General features: G+C 44.7%; 1 protein-coding gene across 1 annotated transcript in view; it reads left to right on the forward strand.

Moving 5' to 3' along the window:
- Positions 1 to 4,619: 4,619 nt before the first annotated feature.
- The window catches only part of STEAP4 (STEAP4 metalloreductase), a 129,043-nt gene continuing 110,491 nt past the window's right edge, over positions 4,620 to 23,171 (forward strand). The window contains exon 1 of the mRNA XM_053265958.1: positions 4,620 to 4,778. The gene's annotated coding sequence lies outside the window, so the exon portion shown is untranslated. The remainder of the gene's footprint in view (positions 4,779 to 23,171) is intronic.

Consider the following 23,171-nt stretch of genomic DNA (forward strand, 5'->3'; position numbering starts at 1 on the left):
TTAGAAAAGCTCAGTAATGCTAGATAGTGCACAGTACTATAAAACGCTCCCCAAGATAACAAGCCTGTTGCTAAATTACAGCACAGCGGGTCAGGGGGCACCATGAACTGTACTGATATGATGACCTCCCATATTATCCTCTAGCCACTGGAGAGGCTTCTTCTTTTATTAAAGGAAGCATACAGTGATTTTCCCCTCTGAAAGGAAAGAATAAAGCAGCCTTGTCATTTGATCAAAGTTTTATCTGCTGACATAGTAGCTTGTCCTCAGAAGCACCATCAGGAGGTTAACAAGTAATTTAACGTACGGCTCCCAGTAGCAAGCCTGTAGTTCATATCTTACAAGTAATAGTAGAGACTAACCTCATTCTAAGAACTGTGGGTTTAATTGAAAAAGACTCTATTCTGAAACAATATAGCAGTGCTCTTGAATCATACCCAAAAGATCTTAAGATTTGGCTGAAGAAAAGCAGGGGCTCCAAAATGGAAACTCCACCATTGCTGATGAATAACGGCTCAGGCAACTTCAGTGACTTCCAGCACTAACATAACTTTATTGAATAAACTGCACAGTAATCTATCCTAGCTTTAACTGGAAGTTAAAGGAACACCATGATCCTTTAACTTCCAGTCCTCAGTCCCTGTGTCAGAGCTTCCTTCTCTTACTGAAAAAAGGCATACTTTATAGAATATTATTCTATATGAATATTAGAATATTAGAATAATAGAATATTATTCTATATGGGATGTTATAGGAGTTATCGGAGGAGTTATAGGATGTTATAGGAGGTAAATCCTTTGCACTCCTAAACATTTAGATTGTAAGCCTCTCTGAATAAAAACCTCTCTAGGCAGGGACATTTCTAAATGCAAAAGGATGCACTTGTAATAGGCTTAAATGCTAGCATAATTCCAAATGCTCCCATGTAACAACACCCTATTCAAACATCACATTCAACACTCATACAATCTATGTACAGTGTACATAGGAACAGATCTGAATGCAGGCACAGTTATTCACATGGTATGTTGAACACACTTCCTATATGTACCATGTATTTGAGGGACCTGTACCCAGGTACACTTTTAAATTGAATGCAGGTACAGTAATTCACATTAAAACGTGTATGAGTGTACAGACATCTGATTGCAGCTACAGTCTGTAAACATAATGTATGAACAGGGCTAATGCCCTCCTCACTTTCCTGAGCATTGAGATGTTCCAGAAGGCATTGCTACCATCTTTGAGAAAAAGCACTGCAGATTTCTGGTAGATCTACTACCCCACATTAGACAGAAAGTGGTCTTGTATGCTGGGTGTTTCGGTTTCGACTCCTGGCAACCACTGAGCCCTATGGTTGTCTTTGGTAGAATGCAGGAGGGGATTACCATTGCCATCTCCCGTGCAGTATGAGATGATGCCTTTCAGCATCTTCCTATATCACTGCTGCCCGATATAGGTGTTTCCCATAGTCTGGGAAACATACTAGTGGGGATTCAAACCAGCAACCTCTTCCCCACTGCGCCATTATGTGGCTATCAGGGGTGTTACTAGGTACTTAAAAGATCTGGGTCCCAGGCCCACAGCCCCGCTTTTGATAATTAAATTCAATCATATCACCCCCTCATAAGAATAATCTCATTTTTTAAAGTCTCTAATATTATAATACAGCACCTATGAAGGTGGAAGCAGCAGAGAGTTAGGTTAGGCTAGGAGCTCTCTCCCTTGCTCTGTACAGTTGTCTCCACTGCTGCACTTCCTTTCTGGAAGAGGTCGTGGAGGAGGGAGGCAGCCTATGAGATTCAGGGCGCTGAGCAATTCATTTGGGGCCCATGCCCATGCCCATGAGCCAACCTGTAATGATGCCCCTGTTCTCCACACTGTTTATACTCTTCCATAGCTCTGCCAATCACAAACATCTGCAATCCACCCTTACCTGGGAGGTCACTTTGTCCAAGTTCCGATGATGATCTCCTTCAGAACACTCCAGCTACCAGATCGTCTCCTAACAATCAATTCCCATCATTCAACCATTCAGGGCTATTTACCAGCAAACTAATTAACAGGAATAGTAAACCAGCAGTCATAGCAATGTAGTAACTGGAGTGCTAGTTAATAGCATAAAGGTAAAGTGTGCCGTCAAGTCAGTGTCAACTCCTGATGCCTTTCAGCATCTTCCTATATCACTGCTGCCTGATATAGGTGTTTTCCATAGTCTGGGAAACATACCAGCAGGGATTAGACCTCTGGCTTGCTAGTCAAGTCATTTCCCTGCTGTGCCATTAGGTGTCTTAATAAATAGCATACAAAGACTAAATTTCAAGGCAAATCTAATTATCTACACTAGAAACTTATATAATACCTATATAAGTTTAACTGTCATGTCTTCCCACAAAGAATCTTGGGAACTGTAGTTTAGTGAGATGTTCTTCAAGATCCCTAGCCCCACTGAGAGTTCCCAAGGTTTCTCAAGGAGAAGGAATGTGGGATATGCCCTACAATGGAACCAACAACCAATCTGTGTTGGAAAGAGCCCACTCTCAGCCCAGTGGAATATGTTTATTCACATTGCAGTAGGGAAGAAGAGGAAGACAGCTCATCTGAGCCATGCAATAGATGAAGATCCTATCTGGTCCTGAAAGAGAAACAGCCAGCAGCAGTTCAGACCATGCCTTCTCCTCAGGAACATTCTGTTACTCTCAAACTCTCATGACATTAATGCTTAGTTGACACTTTTAAAGACATGCAAGGGGACCGTTAGAACATTTTGATAACTATTTTGGAGAAGGCATTCTTTTACCATCTCGAATGAAGCTCATAAGCACACAATTTGCCAAGTTACTTTAAAAAACAACACCACTTTGTTAATATGTATGCCAAGAAAAAAGAAAGAGGGTATGACTAAAAACTCTGGTTAAAGCAGACAGAAACTAATGTCATCTCTCATTAGTCCAAAGTACACAAGTTGCTGCAATAGTGTACATTGTGTCAGCTATTGCAGTAACTTGCAAAAGTGTACTGCTTGCAAATAACAGAATATTATATCATCATTAGCTTCATTATACAAACATGGTTGAAATGTCTCATATGGGAAACTGAATCTCCCAATGTTTCCATAATGCTTCCAAGAGTCTTGTTTACTGAACCACCCATCAAGTCTCAACTGGGGCAGTTGGAGAATTCCCCAAAAGAAGAAGTTCAAAACTGGAGTTTCTTCTGGGAGACAGATGCCCTAATCCAGCCAGGGGCCATACACGTGGAGGAAAGCTCCCTAGCTGAGAAGGAAATTGCATGATAACAGATGCTGCACATGTGTTTTAACTAGTGGAGGTCTTTTTTAAAAATCTGAAATCTCCCCAGTCAGATTTCCAGAAGGGAAGCAGAAGCAGGACTCATAAAACCCCACATACTAAGTAAGATCTTCCATGTGAGCACGGAAGGGGGCGGGAGGCGATTTGCAGCAATCCCCCCCTTCTTTCTGTAGCAGTTGTACCTTCTGAAAACATGTCCCTGAGGGTTGTGGAACCCTAAGCAGCTGGAGGGAAGGGGGAGATGGCCAGAAACCACTTCTGCTCTCTGTACACACATGTTGCTCTTACTTAGTAAGGCAGTTCACACAATCATTGTTGAATTACAAGCAAGGTCGAAGGTGCCAACAATGATTGTGTCCCAAGCAGCAGCTGCGTCAGAAGAGAGGAGATTCTGGGGAGAATCTCCTCTCTTCTGAGTCCTAGGAGAGCTGGGTCATGGGAGGAGAGCTGGTCTTGTGGTAGCAAGCATGAATGGTCCACTTTGCTAAACAGGGTCTGCCCTAGTTTTGCATTTGAATGGGAGACTACATGCATACACTGTAAGATGTTCCCTTTAGGGGATGGGGTCAATCCAGGAGGAGCATCTGCATGACTGTATGCAGAAGGCTCCAAGTTCCCTCCCTGGCATCTATTATTATGACCAAGGTCACCCCAATTGAACCAGAGATGAGGGCTTTAAAAGGTCAGGCCTAGGCCTGTGTTCGAAATCAGCAATCTGTTGATTCCTTAGCGCCCCCCCCCGCCCCCGGCATCAGGTAAACTCTGAGTGAACTGGTTAATTCTTGGGAAACAGGACAGATTGCCTATCCTGTGAATTGCCTTGGGGAAAGTAGGAGTAATCCTGTCTTTCATGCAGCTTGCTATGTTTTGCTACAGTTGTCACCACTGATTTCTTGTTTCACATATATTTACATGCAATCACTTTGGAATGGCTTTAGAAATGCACACTAAGTATATTTACACACACACACACACACACACACACACACACACGTTATTTAGATTTGTATTTCTCATATATAGGATTAGTGTTTTTCTTCCTTGACATTTTTGACTTCCTAACACCTCTTTGGGGCAGAGAGTTCAAGCTCAAGTTTTGTTTATACGCAGAGACAAATCTGCAAAGCTCAGAAATGCAAATTGTCTTGAGACCACAAGAACAATTCATTCCTGATAACAGACTGGCTTTCCATCTCCCGAAACCCAGCTCTGAGAAACAATTGTCATGAGTATGCAAGTTTTTCTGACACAAGTTAATGGACACTTTTTAGATTCCTGAAGGACATTGCCATTTTGGAAGAACTTCATGTCCAGATCTGAGGATCAAATGACTATAAGAACCTAGCTTTTTTTGGACATGGCTTCAGCAAACCTTTGCTCATCCGAAGAGCTTCTGCCCAGCTGTGTAGCAAAACGGCAGGAGCTCCCTCTGATAGACAAGAGACTGATCGCAGCTTCTGCCGTGGGGTGAGTAAACTGGGATTTCCTCTGTCTATTTCTATCTAGAACCCAGTATGTCTTTTTGAAGCCTGACTGCTCTGCACTCTAGTCTCGGACCCAAGCAGCACTCACTTCCATGTGCCACGACTAGACTTAGTAATATGCCATCCTGGAAGACAACTCAGCCTTTGCCCCCTCACTCCCTTTTTCCCTACTAAAACTTTGGCATTCTGTACCTCACTCCTAAGCAACCCCTCCTTTCTCTTCTTTCCATTTTCTCTATCCTTTGTTAGGTTTTGCTGGTTAGTTTAACAGGCACAGTAGGAAAGTAACTTGCCTAGGGAGCCAGAGGTTGCTGGTTCGAATCCCTGCTGGTATGTTTCCCAGACTATGGGAAACACCTGTATTGGGCAGCAGCGATATAGGAAGATGCTGAAAGGCATCATCTCATACTGCATGGGAGGAGGCATTGGTAAACCCCTCCTGTATTCTACCAAAGGCAGCCACAGGGCTCTGTGGTCGCTAGGAGTCGACACCGACTCAACAGCACAACTTTATTTATTTGATTTCTATACCGCCCTTCCAAAAATGGCTCAGGGCGGTTTACACAGAGAAATAACAAATAAATAAGATGGATCCCTGTCCCCAAAGGTGTCACAATCTAAAAAGAAACATGATAAACACCAGCAACAGTCACTGGAGGTACTGTTCTGGGGGTAGATAGGGCCAGTTACTCTCCCCCTGCTAAATAAAGAGAATCACCATGTTAAAAGGTGCCTCTTTGCCAATTTAGCAGGGCTTTACCAACTTTAAACTTTACCAACTTAAACACAGAAACCACATGCAACCAACACATGTATGAGTTGGAAATACTACACTACACTACACTGGGAAACATAATAGGGATGTGCATGGAACCAGCCGGCCCGGTTCAGAATCGGTTCAAGTCCGAACCGGATGCAAACCTGACTGGACCAGTTCGGTCCGGCAGCCCTTCGAACATGCCCCCCCACCCCGGTTCAGTTTGGTTGGGGGGGTTGCAATTTTTTTTATTACAAAAAGATTAACCTTTAGCCCCCCTTTTACCTTTAGGAAAAAAGTGGCCAAACAGGCCATGGCGGTGATGACTGAGGCCAGTGGGGGGAGGGAGAACCTTCATGGATCCCCCTCTGGCCTAGAGGAAGCTCCCTGAAGGGGCTAAAGGTTAAAAAATAATAATTCATGGGGGAAAAACCCAAATAGTCAGGGGGCGGGGTTGTCTTGATGCTGGACCTAACAGGAGGTGGTTCGGTCCGACCTCGAGCCTTCAAACTGAACCACTCGATGTCGAATCTTCAAACGTCGCCGGTTTCACACATCCCTAAAACATAATTAATTTAATTGATTTGCTTGATTGCACTATTGGGAAATCTGAGTGATCTTATTGCCATATTAGACCTATCTGATCAGCACCATTGCCTTAATAAAGCCCATTGAAACTTTATGTCTGTCCTCCCTCCTACTTTTGTGTCCAGATCATACATGATTACCATATTAAATGAACCGTGCCAGTTTGTGGCTAGAGTAAACAAGCCTTATTCTCATTGCCAGATCTGGGGCATACAGAGTGTGAATCAGGCTTGGCTCTGACAGAGAAATCTGGGAATTCTGGGTTTGTTTAATGAGCAGAGGCCCACACCAACCATCAGGTCCAAGCAGTTTATTGATCACGGCATACCGGTTGTCTCTCTTCCAAGAAGGGAGCACGTCTTCTGGCGTTTGGCAAGAGCCTTTTATACTGTTTACATACAAGCTATAGGATTTAGTACAGAGCCTATCAGAGGCTAAAGTTTCATGATATAGACCAATCGTATTAGTAAATGCAAAATAAAGCTTAGCCATTGGTAAATAAGGTGAACTAATCTGTAGGGACATAGGAACATAGGAAGCTGCCTTATACCAAGTCAGACCCTTGGTCCATCTAACTCAGTATTGTCTACACAGACAGGCAGCAGCTTCTCCAAGATTCTCAGCCCTATCTTGGAGGTGCCAAGGAGGGAATTTGGAACCTAGATCCAACTCCATCTCCTAAGGGGAGTATCCTGCAGTGCTCATCCATGTAGTCTCTCATTCCAATGCAACCAGGGTGGACCCTGCTTTGCAAAAAGGACGAGTTATGCTTGATACCACAAGAACAGCTCTCCTCCCATATGCAGAAACTAGCTCTCGGCAGTCATCCTTAACTGGGCTTATCTTTCGACAGACAGGGTAAAGTATGATCAACAGCTAAGGGGCCTTGTAACAGTAAAGTACAGCAACATGTGACTTTTAGAATTTGCTAAAGCAGCATAACTAGGTGAGAGGGGATAGTGGAATTTCCCTTCATCAATTCCCCCCTTTGAGGCTTTATGTGGATATATTAAGCCTCACTCTTCCCAAAATCATCCCTGTAGGTTTGCTCCTCCAACTCTAGCCACCCCCACTGGAGGGAGAAATGACTGTCCCATGGCAGTTGGTGCTGTCAGGGGACTCCTGCTATCCACTATGTCCTTAGCTGTATGTAGGTCCCATCTATTTTGGATCTCTCCCTTGGGGATCTGAGCTCTTACTCGGACAGGGGGCCATAGCTGGGCCACCTAACATCCTCCATTCCAGTGGGGGGATAAAACTCGGTAGGCTCAATTATCACACACACAGTAGTGGCCTGCTAGAGCTGAGCCACCCACTCTTTCTTGCAGGTCTTGGTGTACAGTGCTGTTTGATGATAGTACCCTGAAATAGAATAGCTGGAGGAAGTTACAAAGTGCACGTAGGAGCCATTGATGACGGCCCCATTATTCATGAAGGTAACTTCACATGTGCTACTTCCCAGTTGTGGGCCAGTGCCATTGCACTGGAAACAGAACTCTCTTCCCTTGGGTACAACATACAGAAATGAATTGATCTCAGCCTATCTGCCCAAGTGAGGTTCCTCCTATTCCCCAAGTGGCATAATCATAATCAGATAGCTCAGAGGCATTCAATGGGATGAGGACCATAGGCAGACACACACACACCCGACATGGACGAGCATGTGATGACACACCCAGCAATCTGTCTTATTTATGGCCTTGGCTATTTCATAGGTCAGCTGAACAACCACATTTTCTCTGAAAGTTGTATGTTCACAAACAGCATCATTAAACAGTCCCAGTATCACCAGGGTCAAACAGCTCATGCAAATGCAAAGGATGCCTGCAGTTCCAGCCATCCAAGATGAGCCTGTTCACAGTGAAGGAGCAAACAACCTTCTCTCAGGGCTGTTGGACCAACACTTTGCCTGAAAATTGCTTGTTCTCCATACATTCTATACATTCACATCGGGGTTTGTAGGATGAGAATGCTGGAAAGGTTTTACCTCATAACGGCTGTATTTACTGTCTGGAAAACATTGTTTTGGTTCTGCCTCATGATCTCAGGACTGAAATTTGTAGAGAACAATAGATTGATGGTGTGACCCTCCGTGCCAGACAGCTGCCTCTGGCAATCCCATAGACAGGAGAGAGGAGGAAAGTGTTAGTCCCCTTAGAATAGCTATTTGTCCCAGGAGCCCAAAAGTATATTCAGCCTCTGAATATGAAGTCAGTTTAGTTGTCATGGCTAAGTTAGCTCCATTGATAGACCGATTCTCAACAGATTTGTCCAATTCAATACAGAAACATTAAGAGAATGAGCTTACTTGTAACAAATTTGACCGAACACAAGTAAGAGCTCATTATCAAACCTAACCTGTGGCAAATAAATCTTACTTTCTTGCCACCATTATGTTGAACCAGCAGAACTGTTCCAAGTGATTAGGGACCTTCTTCAACTCAGCCCACATGGTGGAACTCCAGTTTCTCCCCACCTCTGTCATGATCTTGACTCCATTTCTATAATGCAGTCCGGAGAGGTGCCCAGTGCACCATCTAGCCCAGTTGTGTTGGGTGGATTTCAGTTGTTATAGCTTGAGAACATGGACAAGATTAGTGTTGGAGTGTGCCAGCCACCAGTAGGCTTGACCCCATCCCACCCACTTCATGGCTTATAATGCTTAGCAAGGAGAGGAAGACCAAGGAGGCTCTAGGACATAATTAACCATGTCAAAGAAAATCCCAAGAATGGAAAATTGGAGGGGCATCAGTGTAGGAGAAAGCCTATTGGAGGGCAATTTGCTAGGAGATAAAGCTTGTCTGCAGTTAAAGAAATCAAACCTGAGAATGACTCTGCCTTAAACCCTGGAGCTGCTGGTCAGAGTAGACAACACTCCTGGACCAATGGCATGACCCAATATGACCAATGGTTTGACCCATCATAAGGCAATGCTTTTTATTTAAAGTAGCTATTCTAAGCATTAGGCTGCAATATTGAGCTAAACGAAAAGCTGAAAGGAAGTTGAGGTGATGCCATTTCTATCACTGATATTACAGGTTATTTAAAGAATAATGAAGACCAAGGTTAATATGAGGTGTACTTAGGACAGGCCAGTTACACTCCGATGTGACTCTACAAGTAATACTACTCTTGGCAATAGCTATGCTCTGATGAATCATCCCAGCTTATTCATACAGAGAAATGATTTTCTGAAAAGATGAAGATATATTATTAAGTGACACGACTGCTGCCCTCTTTCAGTTAAATGTAAATTAATGTCATTTCCATTGCCGATGTTGTGACACAATTCCATGCAATTAGAGCTGAACTATTTATAATGATGCTCCAAAGAACAGCTGCTCCACCACCCCGCCCTCAATATTTTTAGTTTTTTTTTTTTTAAAAAATAGCAGCAGATTCAGAAATCTGTTATCCATGGGGTCGCTCACACAAACGTATTTGCTGTGGGGTAGATATTTATGAAAAGTCTGTAAAATTTAGAATCCAACTTTATTTATTTGATTGATTGATTGATTGATTGATTGATTGATTGATTTCTATACCGTCCTTCCAAAAATGGCTCAGGGCGGTTTATACAGAGAAATAATAAATAAATAAGATGGCTCCCTGTCCCCAAAGGGCTCACAATCTAAAAAGAAACATAAGATAGGCTCCAGCAACAGACACTGGAGGTATTGTGCTGGGGGTGGGCAATTAAAATGCTTCCTTAAAGAGTTGCTCAGTTAGTCAAATTGTTGATCCACCAATGTTTCACATTATATTACACCGTACTAGGAAAATGATAGCAGAGACAGCAATGTGTCCTGGAGAACAGTGTTCCCTCTAATTTTTTTTATCTGGTTTTGTTCTGGGCAGCAGTATCAAGGCAGTGTGCGCGCACCTGCATTCAGAAATGGGCCTTCCTGATTCAACCTGAGCGGGATCTAAATTGAACTGAGCAGACATCCAAAAACTTGTCAGTGCGTGCATGTGCACACACCTTAGAGGGAACCATGCTGGAGAAGCTGGTGGGGGTCCATTTAAAAGCTTCCATCAAATGTAAAGAAAAGAATTACTTCAACAATTACAAACATATATGAAGAAAATAAGCATATTGTTTGAAGTTTTATGTGTGCATTATTGATGGGATATATCCTTGGCTGATACCACACATTATACTTCTTTTCTCCTAGAGATCTGACAAGTTCCAAGGGCAGATGTGTTTAGAAGTCACTAAATAGAGCACTTTTTTTTTTACTACTACTACTATTACAAATATTTGGTTTTTGCTGCTGCTGCTGCTGCTGCTACTACTACTACTACTACTACTACTACTACTACTACTACTACTTATATACCACTTTTCAACAAGAGTTCTCAACACATCTTACATAAAAAATAAAATGTTCCTTGACCCAAAGGAGCTTTTTAAAAAAAATCTAAATTTTAAAGAAACATAAGGTAGATACTAACAACGGCCACTAGAGGGATGCTGTGCTGGGGTTGGATAAGGCCAGTTGCTCCCCCACTGCTAAATATAAGAGAAACACCACTTTGAAAAAGTGCCTCTTTGCTCAGTTAGCAGGGGTTTAAATAGTCCTTTGGTGGACAGGGTTAAGTGTGGGGCAAACTGAAGGACTGTTTTCTCCTCTATGGGCCTTCCATTCTTCAAGTAAGGCCTCATTGTGGTCCCCCTGCCATCCAAATTAAGGTTAGTGATGACCAGACAGAGGACCTATTTTGGTCATATACAGAATGCCCTCCCCAGGAAAGCTCACCTGATGGCATCCTGGTTGTCTCTACAGCACCAAATACTTTTTTAAAAAAATTGCCCAATGTATTTCAGCCTAAGAGTTGCTCTGCTGGGTTTCATTGGTTGTATAGCTGCTGTCTCTTTGTGTTCTTTTAATTTCTATGCCATTTTATTGTAATTGTAGTTTCAATTGTACACTGCGCTGGGAGTTAGACAAAACATAATCTAGGCCTCAAACAAAATAAAGAACAGCTGGTAAGCTGCCTGAGTGCTGCGCCTCTCTGGAACAGTTCCCCCAGGGAACCTGCTCTGCAGTACTTCAGTTCCTTTAACCAGGCTACAAAGTTCATCCTAGAAAATATGTATTTTAAGTCAGCTCTACATGTTTTATATACTGGCTGACATCCAGACTAACACTGCACATGCGGTATAAAAGATGCTACTTTTGCCAATCTCTCCTTCCATCCAAAGCCCACTGACAGGGGCATAACGATGGGGGGGCAGGCAGGGCACATGCCCTGGGTGCCACTCTGGTGGGTCACGGGGGGGCTCCAAAAAGTGGCATGCCCCCCTGACCCCCCCCGGATCGCACGGCGGTGGCGGGCGGCGGTGGGAGTGAGCGCGGCGGTGGCGGGCGGTGGCAGGAGTGAGCGTGGCGGTGGTGGGCGGCGGCGGATCGCCGAGTGCGGCGGTGGCAGGCGGTGGCGGATCGCCGAGTGCAGCAGAGCAATGCCAGGCCAGACGGCAGGCCTCGGCATCACTCTGCTGCACTCGGCGATCCACCGCCGCCCGCCACCGCTGTGCTCACTCCCGCCACCGCCCGCAGCCGCCGCGCTCACTCCCGCCACCACCGCCGCACTCACTCCCGCCGCTGCCCGCCACCGCCGCGCGATCTGCTGCCGCCTGCCACCGCCACGCTCACTCCGGCCAGCCCAGGGGGACGCAGGTATGTGGGGGGGGGCGCAATTTCAGGGGCAGAGCTTGCCCTGGGCGCCGTTTCCCCCTGTTACGCCTCAGCCCACTGAAAATGTTGCCTGAGGGTTGCATGAAAAATAGCCCCTCCTCTGTAGCACTGTAGTGACCAATCTTCCCTCCCTCTAAAGCAGGCATCCCCAAACTGCGGCCCTCCAGATGTTGCTGAACTACAACTCCCAGCATCCCTAGACACAATTTTTTGTGGCTGGGTATGCTGGAAGTTGTAGTTCAGCAACATCTGGAGGGCCGCAGTTTGGGGATGCCTGCTCTAAATAGTTAACAGGAAGTGAACCCTTGTCTTGGCTGACAGGCTGGTGAACTTCTGGGCTCAACTAATCAGACCCCAGGTGGGTGGGACCTAGAGAGCTGTTGCTGGGAATATGGGAACAAGAAAGGAAGTCTTTGAGGAGAGTGTGGACTAGCATGAGGTCGGAGGCCACACCTGGAGTTCTGCATACAATTCTGGTCACCACATCTTAAAAATGACATTGTAGAACTGGAAAAGGTGCAGAAGAGGGCAACCAAGATGATCAGGGGCCTAGAGCACCTTTCTTATGAGGCAAAGCTACAACACCTGGGGATATTTAGTTTAGAAAAAAGACAACTGTGCTGCGGGGAGACATGATAGAGGTCTATAAAATCATGCATGGTGTGGAGAAAGTGGATGGAGAGAAATTCTTCTGCCTCTCACGTAACACTAGAACCAGGGGTCATCCCATGAAACTGATTGCCAGGAAATTTAGGACCAGCATATGGACGTACTTTTTCACACAACGTGCAATCAACTTGTGGAATTCTCTGCCACAAGATGTGGTGGCAGCCAACAACCTGAATGGCTTTAAGAGGGGCTTGGATAACTTCATGGAGGAGAGGTCTATCAGTGGCTACCAGTCAGAGGGCTATAGGCCACCTCCAGCCTCAGTGGCAGGATGCCTCTGAGTACCAGTTGCAGGAGAGTAACAGCAGGAGAGAGGGCATGCCCTCAACTCCTGCCTGTAGGCTTCCAGCGGCATCTTGTGGGCCACTGTGTGAAACAGGATGCTGGACTAGATGGGCCTTGGGCCTGATCCAGCAGTGCTGTTCTTATGCTTCATGGCGGAGCTGCAGGATAATCTCTCAAGGTGAGAGATTGGCAGGAGGCTTGATTCTTATCAGGAGCTCTGTGAGTTCAAGGGGACAGGAAGCCAAGGCTAGGGCCTTCTGAAGTTTAGGGCAGGAGAAATAGTAAGAATTTGTGTTAGAATTTCTGTTTCTTTGGTTTGTGCTTTTCATTTTCCTAAATGTCTATTATTGGCAACTACATTTTAAAGTGTGCCTCTCCAGCATCATTTGGGGTGCATTTGATATATTCTTGTAACCAATTAAGTATTTTTAAGTGTTTCTAAAAATATAAATGCCTCAGACATAACCAGTCTGTAGTAATTGAATAAAAGTTTTTTCTTTGTCTTTTACCTTTTACAAGCCTCCAGGTGGTTAATAATCAATAACTAATGAGGAGGGGCAGTTTCTCTGGATCAGAAACACGTCTCAAAGACAGCCTGGCCAAATTAACAATTAATTCCACGTGCAAGCGGATGCACGGAGGGAAGATTTACTTTTGCCTGCTGGCAAGGGGGAGCAAAAGGGGAACGGGGATTGCTAGTCACCCCAAATCCTGTTGGGAAAGACTTCCTAAAGCAGTGACTTGGTGGCAGCAAGATTTACCCTACCAGAGTCTTTTTCTTAGCTTCAAAGTGCCATTAATTAATTGGTCAGAAGATAGTAATCTTTTTAAATTAATTTTTAATACCAGGACTTACAAAGGCTGAAGATGGCAAGGGCCATCTTAAAAGAGGCATTCCCTCATCTGAGAGAGAAAATGAAGGAAGCATCTCCTAATCTAAGACAATACCTGCTGAGACAGATTCATGCAGAATCAAACAGCAAAAGATAGTTTTTCTTTAGACCTATTATGTTTTCATCATATATAAATTTATGCAGATTTTATTGTTAGATTGATTAAAATTATTCATTAACACCGATTTATTTAATCAGGTGACAGCCTAGTAAAAACGCACACATCAGGAATCATAAGCATGGGATTCAGTAACATATCTTGTCTAGTTTGACCCTGAGATGCCTTTTAGTTGGAAATACTAAGTGCTGGACCTGGGATTTTTTGCACGCAAACCATGTGCACTGCTACTGAGCTATGCACCATCGATGGTATGATATTGTTGTGGTGCCATGTGCTCTTCTTTATGCTAAAAGTTGGGAAACAAAAATAGAAGGAAAAGAGAATTTCCATGCATACACTTTATTATTATTATTATTATTATTATTATTATTATTATTATTATTAATTCAGTTTCTATACCACCCTTCCAAAAATGGCTCAGGGCGGTTTACAAAGAGAGATAAACAAATAAGATGGCTCCCTGTCCCCAAAGGGCTCACATTCTAAAAAGAAACATAAGACACACACCAGCAACAGTCACTGGAAGTACTGTGCTGGCGGGGGGGATAGGGCCAGTTACTCTCCCCCTGCTAAATAAAGAGAATCACCACGGTAAAAGGTGCCTCTTTGCCCAGTTAGCAGGGCAAAGCTACTTCTTCTAGTGTCTTTCTAGGAACAGCATCATGAGCAGGACAGGAAGGGGGAAAGATGGATGCAAGAATGCATGTAAGGTCCTGAGCATGTAGCTGGGTTTGCCTTTGAGCGGCTATATTTGTTTTGTGAATTGAGAAATTGCAACCTGAACTTTGCCAGACTTAAAGGCGTCTCTTAAATGCTGGGTGTCTAATTTTAAGCTCCAGTCAGACCCCCTGCTTCTTGGAAGTGCACAATATCATTCCCGCCCGCCCTCCTCTCTCCTCCCTTCCAGAAGATGACTATATTACTGACATTTGCTCAGATCAGATCAGATCAAAGTGAATTACAGTGGCAATGGGGAAGATGAAAAACATTGGGCCGGAAGAGGTCTGAGGCAAGACTGCCATGGTAACTGAGATGAAAGGAACCGTTAGTTTTGCTCTCCGCCTAATGGGGAAGGACTCTTGTTGTATTCTATCTATTAATCTTTTATATTTTGTTGTTGAGAAGTTTGTCCCAAAGGGGATCCTGTAGAACGCTTGGGGGATGGAGTCAGAAAGGAAAGGGAGGAAAAGGAGAAGGGGGAAATGGAGTTGTTTCCAAATAAATCCTTCGTTAAATCTACATAAGATTACTTTGTGTTTATGAGGGGAGCAGCTATTTTTTTAAAAACTCTTTCGTCCTTTCGTCATTTCATCAAGGGAGGTGTGCAGAAACAGAAGAAAATATTTACTTCACACACACCATAACACGTTAAGAACAAAGAACCAAGTTTTCCCAAAGATAAAACAGATACTGAATTTTTACCAGAATCCACCAGCATTCATAAAAGCCCATATAAGCAAGAATTGATGAACTAAAACGGCATCCAGGGTGTTGGCATGACAGGAGTAAATTGGGCATATGAAATATTCTAAAGCAATCAACAGTCAAGGGTGACTTTGAAAATATGGGTCTTTAAATCATTATTGTAACAGTTCCAGAACACTGGGAGATGTTAATTTTCATGTAGATTCATCTGTAATAGATCCATTCATTACTGTCAGTGGAGCCTTGAATGAGCACTAGTCTAAGGCTGCAATCCTATGCACCTTTACCTTTTAGTAAGCCCCAACTGAATGCAGTGGAACTTACTTCTGAGGAAACATGCACAGAATCACATTCTGACATTCATAGAGGTCATTCACACAATCAAAAACTGTGTTCTACCTGTCTGTGCTCCCAATTTTCAGTTATGTGGAAGCAAGGTAAGAGGAAAACCTAGGTAGAAGTGATTGTGTGAAAGCAAGGTAGGAGGAAAAGATACCCACACAATCACTTCTACCCAGGTTTTTCGCTTACCTTGCTTCCACACAACTGAAAATTGAGAGCACACACAGCTCCCAAACCTGGGTAGAACACAGTTTTTGATTGTGTGAATGACTTCATTGTCTTAAGAGTTCAAAAATGTCTTGATGCAATGCATCCAGGGAAAGTCTATGCAGCTTTAGTCAATATGAAAAACAAAAGGGGTCTCGCTAATTACTAATGATGTCAGTTTGTAATGTTGGACTAGCTTCACCTTCAACAACTTTCCAGGACTTGTAGGGGAAGCTAGAGAGGCATAAAGCCTAGAACTGGCTGTGAAGGATTTGCTCTAACCCAGGGATTCTCCAACTTTGGTCCCAGATGTTGATGGACTACAACTTCCATCATCCCCAGCAGTCAAGGCCATTGTGGCTTCTAGGGGTGACAAGAGTTGTAGTCCAACAGCATCCAGGAACTTAGGTTTGGGAACCCCTGCGTAGTGCCTATGGTCCTTTATTACAAGAGGAACAGCTCCCTGCTATTCTTTACCTGCATAAAAATTTCTCACCAGAAGGGGGCAGGATTCGCTTATCCACTGGAGTGAACCACGCTTGGTTACAGGAAAGGCTCCCAAAACATCATGTGCATGAATTATGGGGGCATTGCCATTTTGCATTGCAAATGACTGATGCAAACAGGCTCAGACTGGCCCATAGGGCAACAGGACATATTCCCGGTTTGCCCCACCTGCGAGGTGCCCCTGCGCACCGCCGCACTTGGCAGCAGTGAATACTCCCACCCTTAAGTACCCATTCTGCTCAAAACCTGGCGTCCTCCCCACATATATTCCAGTATATAGTCTGGCCCTAGATGCAAGGGTGGAGCCAGCTGGGAAAATGCAGAGGGATGAGTCAAAGACTGAAGCAAATAGGCCCTTCCAATATTACTACTACTCAGTTCCTACAATAACCTCAACACTTCACACAACCTGCTTGAACACTTCCTACTGAAATGTGTAAAGGCAAGGGGAACAAAAGTATTACACAGCCGAGGGGCCACATTCTCAGTTTAACTCAAACAACAAAGAGTGTTATGATACCGAAACACTTCAATTGTGGCATATGCTTCAATTTCACTTTGTTAAATGGATGGAGTGTTATTCTCCATTAGTGAAAATAAAAACAGACATGGGTATATATTTTTAAAATGAAAATTATGGGGCCAAGGGGCCATGAAATGCAGAGGAGCAGTAAGTAAGACCAGTAAGAGATGGTCTTGTGGTAGCAAGCATGGCTTGTCCCCTTAGCTAAGCAGGGTCTGCCCTGGTTGTATATGAATGGGAGACTTGATGTGTGAGCACTGTAAGATATTCCCCTCAGGGGATGGAGCCGTTCTGGGAAGAACAGAAGGTTCCAAGTTCCCTCCCTGGCTCCTCCAAGATAGGGCTGAGAGAAATTCCTGCCTGCAACCTTGGAGGAGCTGCTGCCAGTCTGTGAAGACAATACTGACCCAGATAGACCAATGGTCTGGCTCAGTATATGGCACCTTCCTACATTCCTATGTTCCTAAGTCGTACACATTTCCAAAGTGGATGCTTTTCTAGGCAGCTAGGTTCTGATCTATAAGTCCATTCACACAGCCATATCAGGTTAGTTTGGGGGTGGAAGTTCTACCCTATTACAGACAGATGAGCAGAGCCTCTGTTTGGTTCTGCAAAAACTGCACCCAGATGATTCAAGCATCCACATTTTAGCTTTTCTTCAAAGCCTGGTAACATGTGCCCATTTATCTGTATTGACAACATCCCAGTTTCTTTGTATCCATTCTTCTATGGATTTTGCTTTTGTCCTGTTGCTTCAGTATCTGGCCAAGGCTGTTTGAGCTACAGTGATTGAATTAAATAGCAGCCCACATGACCTTCTGCAAACAACATCCTTAACACAAGCAAAATGCATATATTGCTGCCTTTATTAAAGTGTTAGTTTATGCTTTTTCTTTTATGTGCTCCATTGTGTTCAAACTCTGTTAGCCCTCACAAGGGAAACACAAACGGCACTGTTTTACAAGACAAGCCAGTCCAAAATGGCTCGGGGTGAACTACAATTAAAACAAACCACTAAATCATAACCTTATTTTGTAGGCAACTGATAAACATCATTGTCAAAGTGGTGTTGATTTTTCACCTATCCCCATTTTGATGCAAATGATTTTTATTTATTTTTTTGCTCAGGAGTTTTTGAAGACAATGGACGAGTGGATGCAACAGGCAAAGTAAAAGCAAAATCCCTTTCACCAACAGTCTTTTGATTGTTGTATTAAATTGCAACTACTACAGATGTCATGTCCGCAGCTGACACAATAAACCTAATACTAAGTACATAGGAAAGGAAAGGAAAGGAAAGGAAAGGAAAGGAAAGGAAAGGAAAGGAAAGGAAAGGAAAGGAAAGGTTGAGTCGAGTTGAGTCGAGTCGAGTCGAGTTGGTGTTGACACCTGGTGACCACAGAGATATGTGGGTTTTTTTGGTAGAATACAGGAGTGGTTTACCATCGACATCTCCCGCGCAGGATGAGATGATGCCTTTAATCACATTCCTATATCGATAAAGGAGTTTCCCATATTATGGGAAACACACCAGCAGGGATTCAAACCAACAGCCTCCTACTCTCTAGTAGTGATGTGCACAGAACCATAGAGCTGCAGTCCAGCACTGGGGTGGGGGTTCCTTTAAGGGCAGGGGGAGGGTGTACTTACCCCTCCCACCGCTTTTCCCCCTCTGGTGCGCCTTTTTTAGTTAGCAATTGGAGCGGCAGGATACCTCCCTGCCGCCCCTTCCCCCGCTGGGCTGCAAAAGGCTTCAGGAAAGCAAAATCTCAGTGACGTGCACGTGTGTGTGTGGCAAGGTGCACCAGAGGGGGAAAAGTGGTGGGAGGGGTAAGTAACCCTCCCCCCCGCCCTTAAAGGAACCCACACCCCAGTCCGGCCGAACCCTGAACCACCCATGTTCGGACCAGTCCGGAGGCCTGTAGAATGGCCTCCAGACCGGTCCGTGCACATCACTACTCTCTAGGCAGGTTACTTTCCCGCTGCACCATTAGGTGGCCTAACTACATAAGAACCCCAAAAGAGCCCTGCTGGAACAGACCAAAGGTCCATCTCAGGCATGTAGAGATAATGGAATGTGGGGGGGGGGGACATCCCAGGGCCACAGATGGTCTAGGGGTCCACCAAGGCACTGCCTCACACACACCCTGCTCCATTATCCCCCACCACCACTTTATCTCAAGGGCCATTCCCTTTCCCCCTGCATCAGTAAACTGAATGTGTGGCTGGCACTGCAACAAATCCACAGCCCTTTGTCATCTCCAGCTGACAAAGAAAGAAACTTCACTGGCTGGAGAGGACAAGAGGCTGCATGTCTGGGCTCAGCGCTGGCCATGGCTCCTGCAGCAGCGTGCTGACGCAGGGGGACAGGGCATGGCTGGTGTGAGATAAAGCAGGGGGAGAGTGTGGGTCATGTGCTGACGCAGGGGGAAGGGGTGTGACTCAGTGGCAGCTGGGTGGCCTGTCCCAGGGTCATCACTGACCTTGCTATGCCCTTGGTTCATCTAGTACAGCATCCTCCTCCACAGTTGCAAGCCAGAAGCCTTCAAGGAGCCCACAAGCAGGACATGAAGGAAATATCTCTCCTCACCTGCCTGCTCTGCAGTAACTGATACAGTGGCATGCTGCCTCTGAACCTAGAATCCCTATTCAGCAAACATAGTTATCAACCTCCATGAAACACATGTGGGAATCTACAAGTACCAATTTAGGAGTGTCGGGGTCCCACCGCCATCAACACCTGGAAGCTGCGCCATTCCCCTTTCCACACATTCTGGGGCTGCTGAGGTACCCCTGACCATGTAGAACAGCTCTGCAACAGGTCCAGGTAGGCTTTCCTGGCAGGACAACCTTGCGTCATCCATAGATGACAAGATCTCACAAGATGCAGGATTTGCCTCGCAAGATCCCGTATCAAACTCTCGCGAGGCTTCAATCTAGAGTTCAATATGGTAAGAGTTCCAGAGAGAATGACAAATCTCAAGGGACTTCCCATGAGATTTCAGTAGTATATAAAGATGGGCTGACCAATTATGAGGGGCCAGACTGGTGAGGGCTACCTAGGGAGAGAGAGTCCAAGGAGCTAGAGGCCCTAGGTGGTGGCAGTGGTTGTGGTCATCCTGTGACATCAGCAGGCACCAGACCTGCAGGACCACACAGGGCCAGTGCTCTGAGGCCAGAACCAACTTGACTCCCACTGCTGCCACCATGTAGTGGATTAAAGCCTTTGTCTCAGAGCAAACTCACGTGAGGGAAAGAAATGCTGAATCATCCCTGCTGAGCTTTATGGCTGGGCTTTTCCTAAAACTATTCTATATTCCTGGTAGGTTTAAAAGGCTGCCACCAAGCACCCTAAAAATTGCAGCGAACTGGACCAGTGGATTGGGTGCTGTAATTCCAAGGTACCTCTGTAACTGGATATTGGGCAAATACAAAAATCTTCCACGTGCAAGCCTGGACGAGGTGAGAAAACTGATAGCTTCTTACTATTTGGGGATGTGATTGCACCAGAGAACTCCTCCCCTTTGTCCCCCCTTTTCTGAGTTAAAAACTAACTCGGAAAGGCTTGTAAAAAGAAAAGACTTTTAAAAAACAGTTTATTCCATTACTACAGCCTGCTTCCATTTGAGGTGTTCTAGCTTTCTTAGATACAGTTAAGAATACTTAGTAGATTACAAAAAGAGGTCTTAGTAGATTACAAAAAGAGTAGATTACAAAAAAAGTCTTAGGCACATTTAAATGTTTATAGTCTTTTGCAATGCCCTATGTAGGATGGGTGTAGGCTAGTGTTTCTTATTTTAATTACATTACAGGTAAACAGTAATACAACAGTATCAGGAATATGCAAAAGCATGCACAACAAAGAAATAGAAATTCTAATGCAAACTCTCACTAAACCACTTTCTCCTGCCCTAAACCTTTGAAGCCACTAGCCTTGACTTCCTTTTATTATTTATTTATTTATTCGATTTGTATACCGCCCTTCCAAAATGGCTTCCTTGAACTCATCAAATTCCTGTTGAGAATTCAAGCATCCTACCCTCCTGTCTTTCAAGGATCTGCAGAGTTATCCCATGAGAGAAACCTCCATGCTGGCTTCAACCATGAGGGAGCAAAACTCCATTGCCCTTCACTAAGCCTTTACGCACCTGCTTCTCTCCAACAAAAAACGTCCTTGTTCTCAGAATTCCCCACAACCACTCTCTAGATCCCACCCACCTGGTGTACTGATTGGCTGCCCTGGAATTCACCAGTGTGTCAGTCAAGACAAGGGTTCATTCCTTGTTAACTCTCAGGAGGGAGGGTTGGCTGATCACTGCAGGAGTGGAAAACGCAGCCATACCATGACCCCAACAGGAGTGGGGGGAGCCCTGGATTCAAGCAGCAAGAAGCAAAAGGACACCTTGTCCTTTGATTCAGACCTGGACTGAATCAAATTAACTTGTGTGCATGATTGCTGGTCAAGAAGGGTGAGCAACATTCAAGCTAATTAGTCATGTTTAGCACCATTGAAATAGATGTCCAATTAACTTCCATTAGTCATCACTGAGTCCAGATACTGCCCCATATTTTTCTGTCTAATTTGGTCTCAGGTTAAGAAAAATTCACAGTCTAATGCACGGTGAAGTAGCCTTAACCCTACAGATTGTGGAATCCAGTCACTCACTCTGCATTCAATACCAGGGCTAACTAACCCTACACACACACACACACACACACACACACACACACACACACACACACATATATATATATATATATATATATATATATATATATATATATATATATATATATCTCCAATCAGAAAGCTGGATTATCAACTTGCTAGGTCCCAGTGGACACTGAAGCAAGGTAGAACAGTTTTAAAATTTTCTTCTGGAGGTTTTGGTACCCCAAGGAGCTGACATCTGACAGCAGCAGCCCTGACTCGACAGACCCATCAATGAACCCTGAATCAACTGGATTCAATCCAATACATCCCTTTGATCAGGATCACACCCTTAGAGAGTAAAATTACATCACTGCACTCAAAATCTGACTTTACAATGTGAATGCATCTGAAGAGAAGTATAAATGATGTTCATCAGCACACCGCATTTCACCCTCAAAAGCACAGAGAGTTTCCATTTTGCCACTGCCTGGCAAGGGGTTTATGGTATTATTATGGTGATCATATGCACTGGATCGGGGTACAAAGGTTTGTCAGGAGAGCCACACAGTCCTAGATTACAGAAGGAATGGCTTGTACAAAAGCAGGGTGACCCATCAAAAGTAAAAAAAGGCCTCTCTGCTGCAGATGGCATCATTTTAAATGCCTACACTCATCCTGTGGAGTTTTAGTGCTTTCCCAATGCTTGCAACTGATGGAATAAAGGAATACAGAGCAATCCCCCCCCCCCGCCACCGACAGAACGCTTTCAACATCAATAATCACAAATGCCGTTGTCCAAAATTCTAACAACTTGACTTGTAAGCCCTGCCTTATCCTGGCTCTGCAAACTTCTATCTGCTGGGGGGAGGGGGCAATAAGAAGCAAACAACAAAAGAAGATGAGGGACCAGCTCTGGGTCTCTTCCCTCCCCCTGCTCCACATCTCCTGACACTGAGTCTGGCTGCACCAATCTCACAAGGCAGCTATAAGCTGATGGCTTTTAGATATGAGAGGGATTGCTCCTGAATTAATTCTGAGCTTTGGATCTCTTTAGGTACAATCTGCCCTCTGACAGATCTTGCCTTCTTTTACCATCACGGAACACGTCACCACTGTCACGCTCAGAGACAAGCACTCCCCGATTGATTCTGAAGAGATTCCCTACCCCCAAGGTGCTTGTATGCAAAAATGTGGGCCTACAGAGGTGACCAACTACCCACGTGGAATTGTTGGTGGCCTGGCCTGGACACAGATATGCATTCCCATTTGGTTCAAATGATGCACCTGTTTAGCAGGCTTGGGTGAGCATTGCTCTGAATGGGCCTCCAGATGTGTGTCTGCATTCGCTGATCATACAGATGCCTGCTTATGCCTTGTTGGATTGGGGTTGTGGTCTTTGTGATTTATCAATCAGTTTTTAGACACCATAAGGCTGTTCTCACACGTACCCTAACCCAGGCTAGGGATGCACAGCCAGGGATGCTCATGAGAACTGCCAGGATTGGCCCCGATCCCAGCAGGCTAGTGCCACCTATCCTGGCTTTTTAGCCCAGCTGCTAGATGAGGTTAAGGGAATGAGTGCTCCATTACTCCAGGTTTGCTGCTCATGTGCGAGCCAGGCTGCTTCCAGCCTGGCCACACACAGAGATGGGCACCTAGAGTGCACGTCTCCTGGGGAACACATAGGAACATAGGAAGCTGCCATA

The sequence above is a fragment of the Hemicordylus capensis genome, chromosome 6 (assembly GCF_027244095.1).
Source record: "Hemicordylus capensis ecotype Gifberg chromosome 6, rHemCap1.1.pri, whole genome shotgun sequence".
Classification (NCBI taxonomy): Eukaryota; Metazoa; Chordata; class Lepidosauria; order Squamata; family Cordylidae; genus Hemicordylus; species Hemicordylus capensis.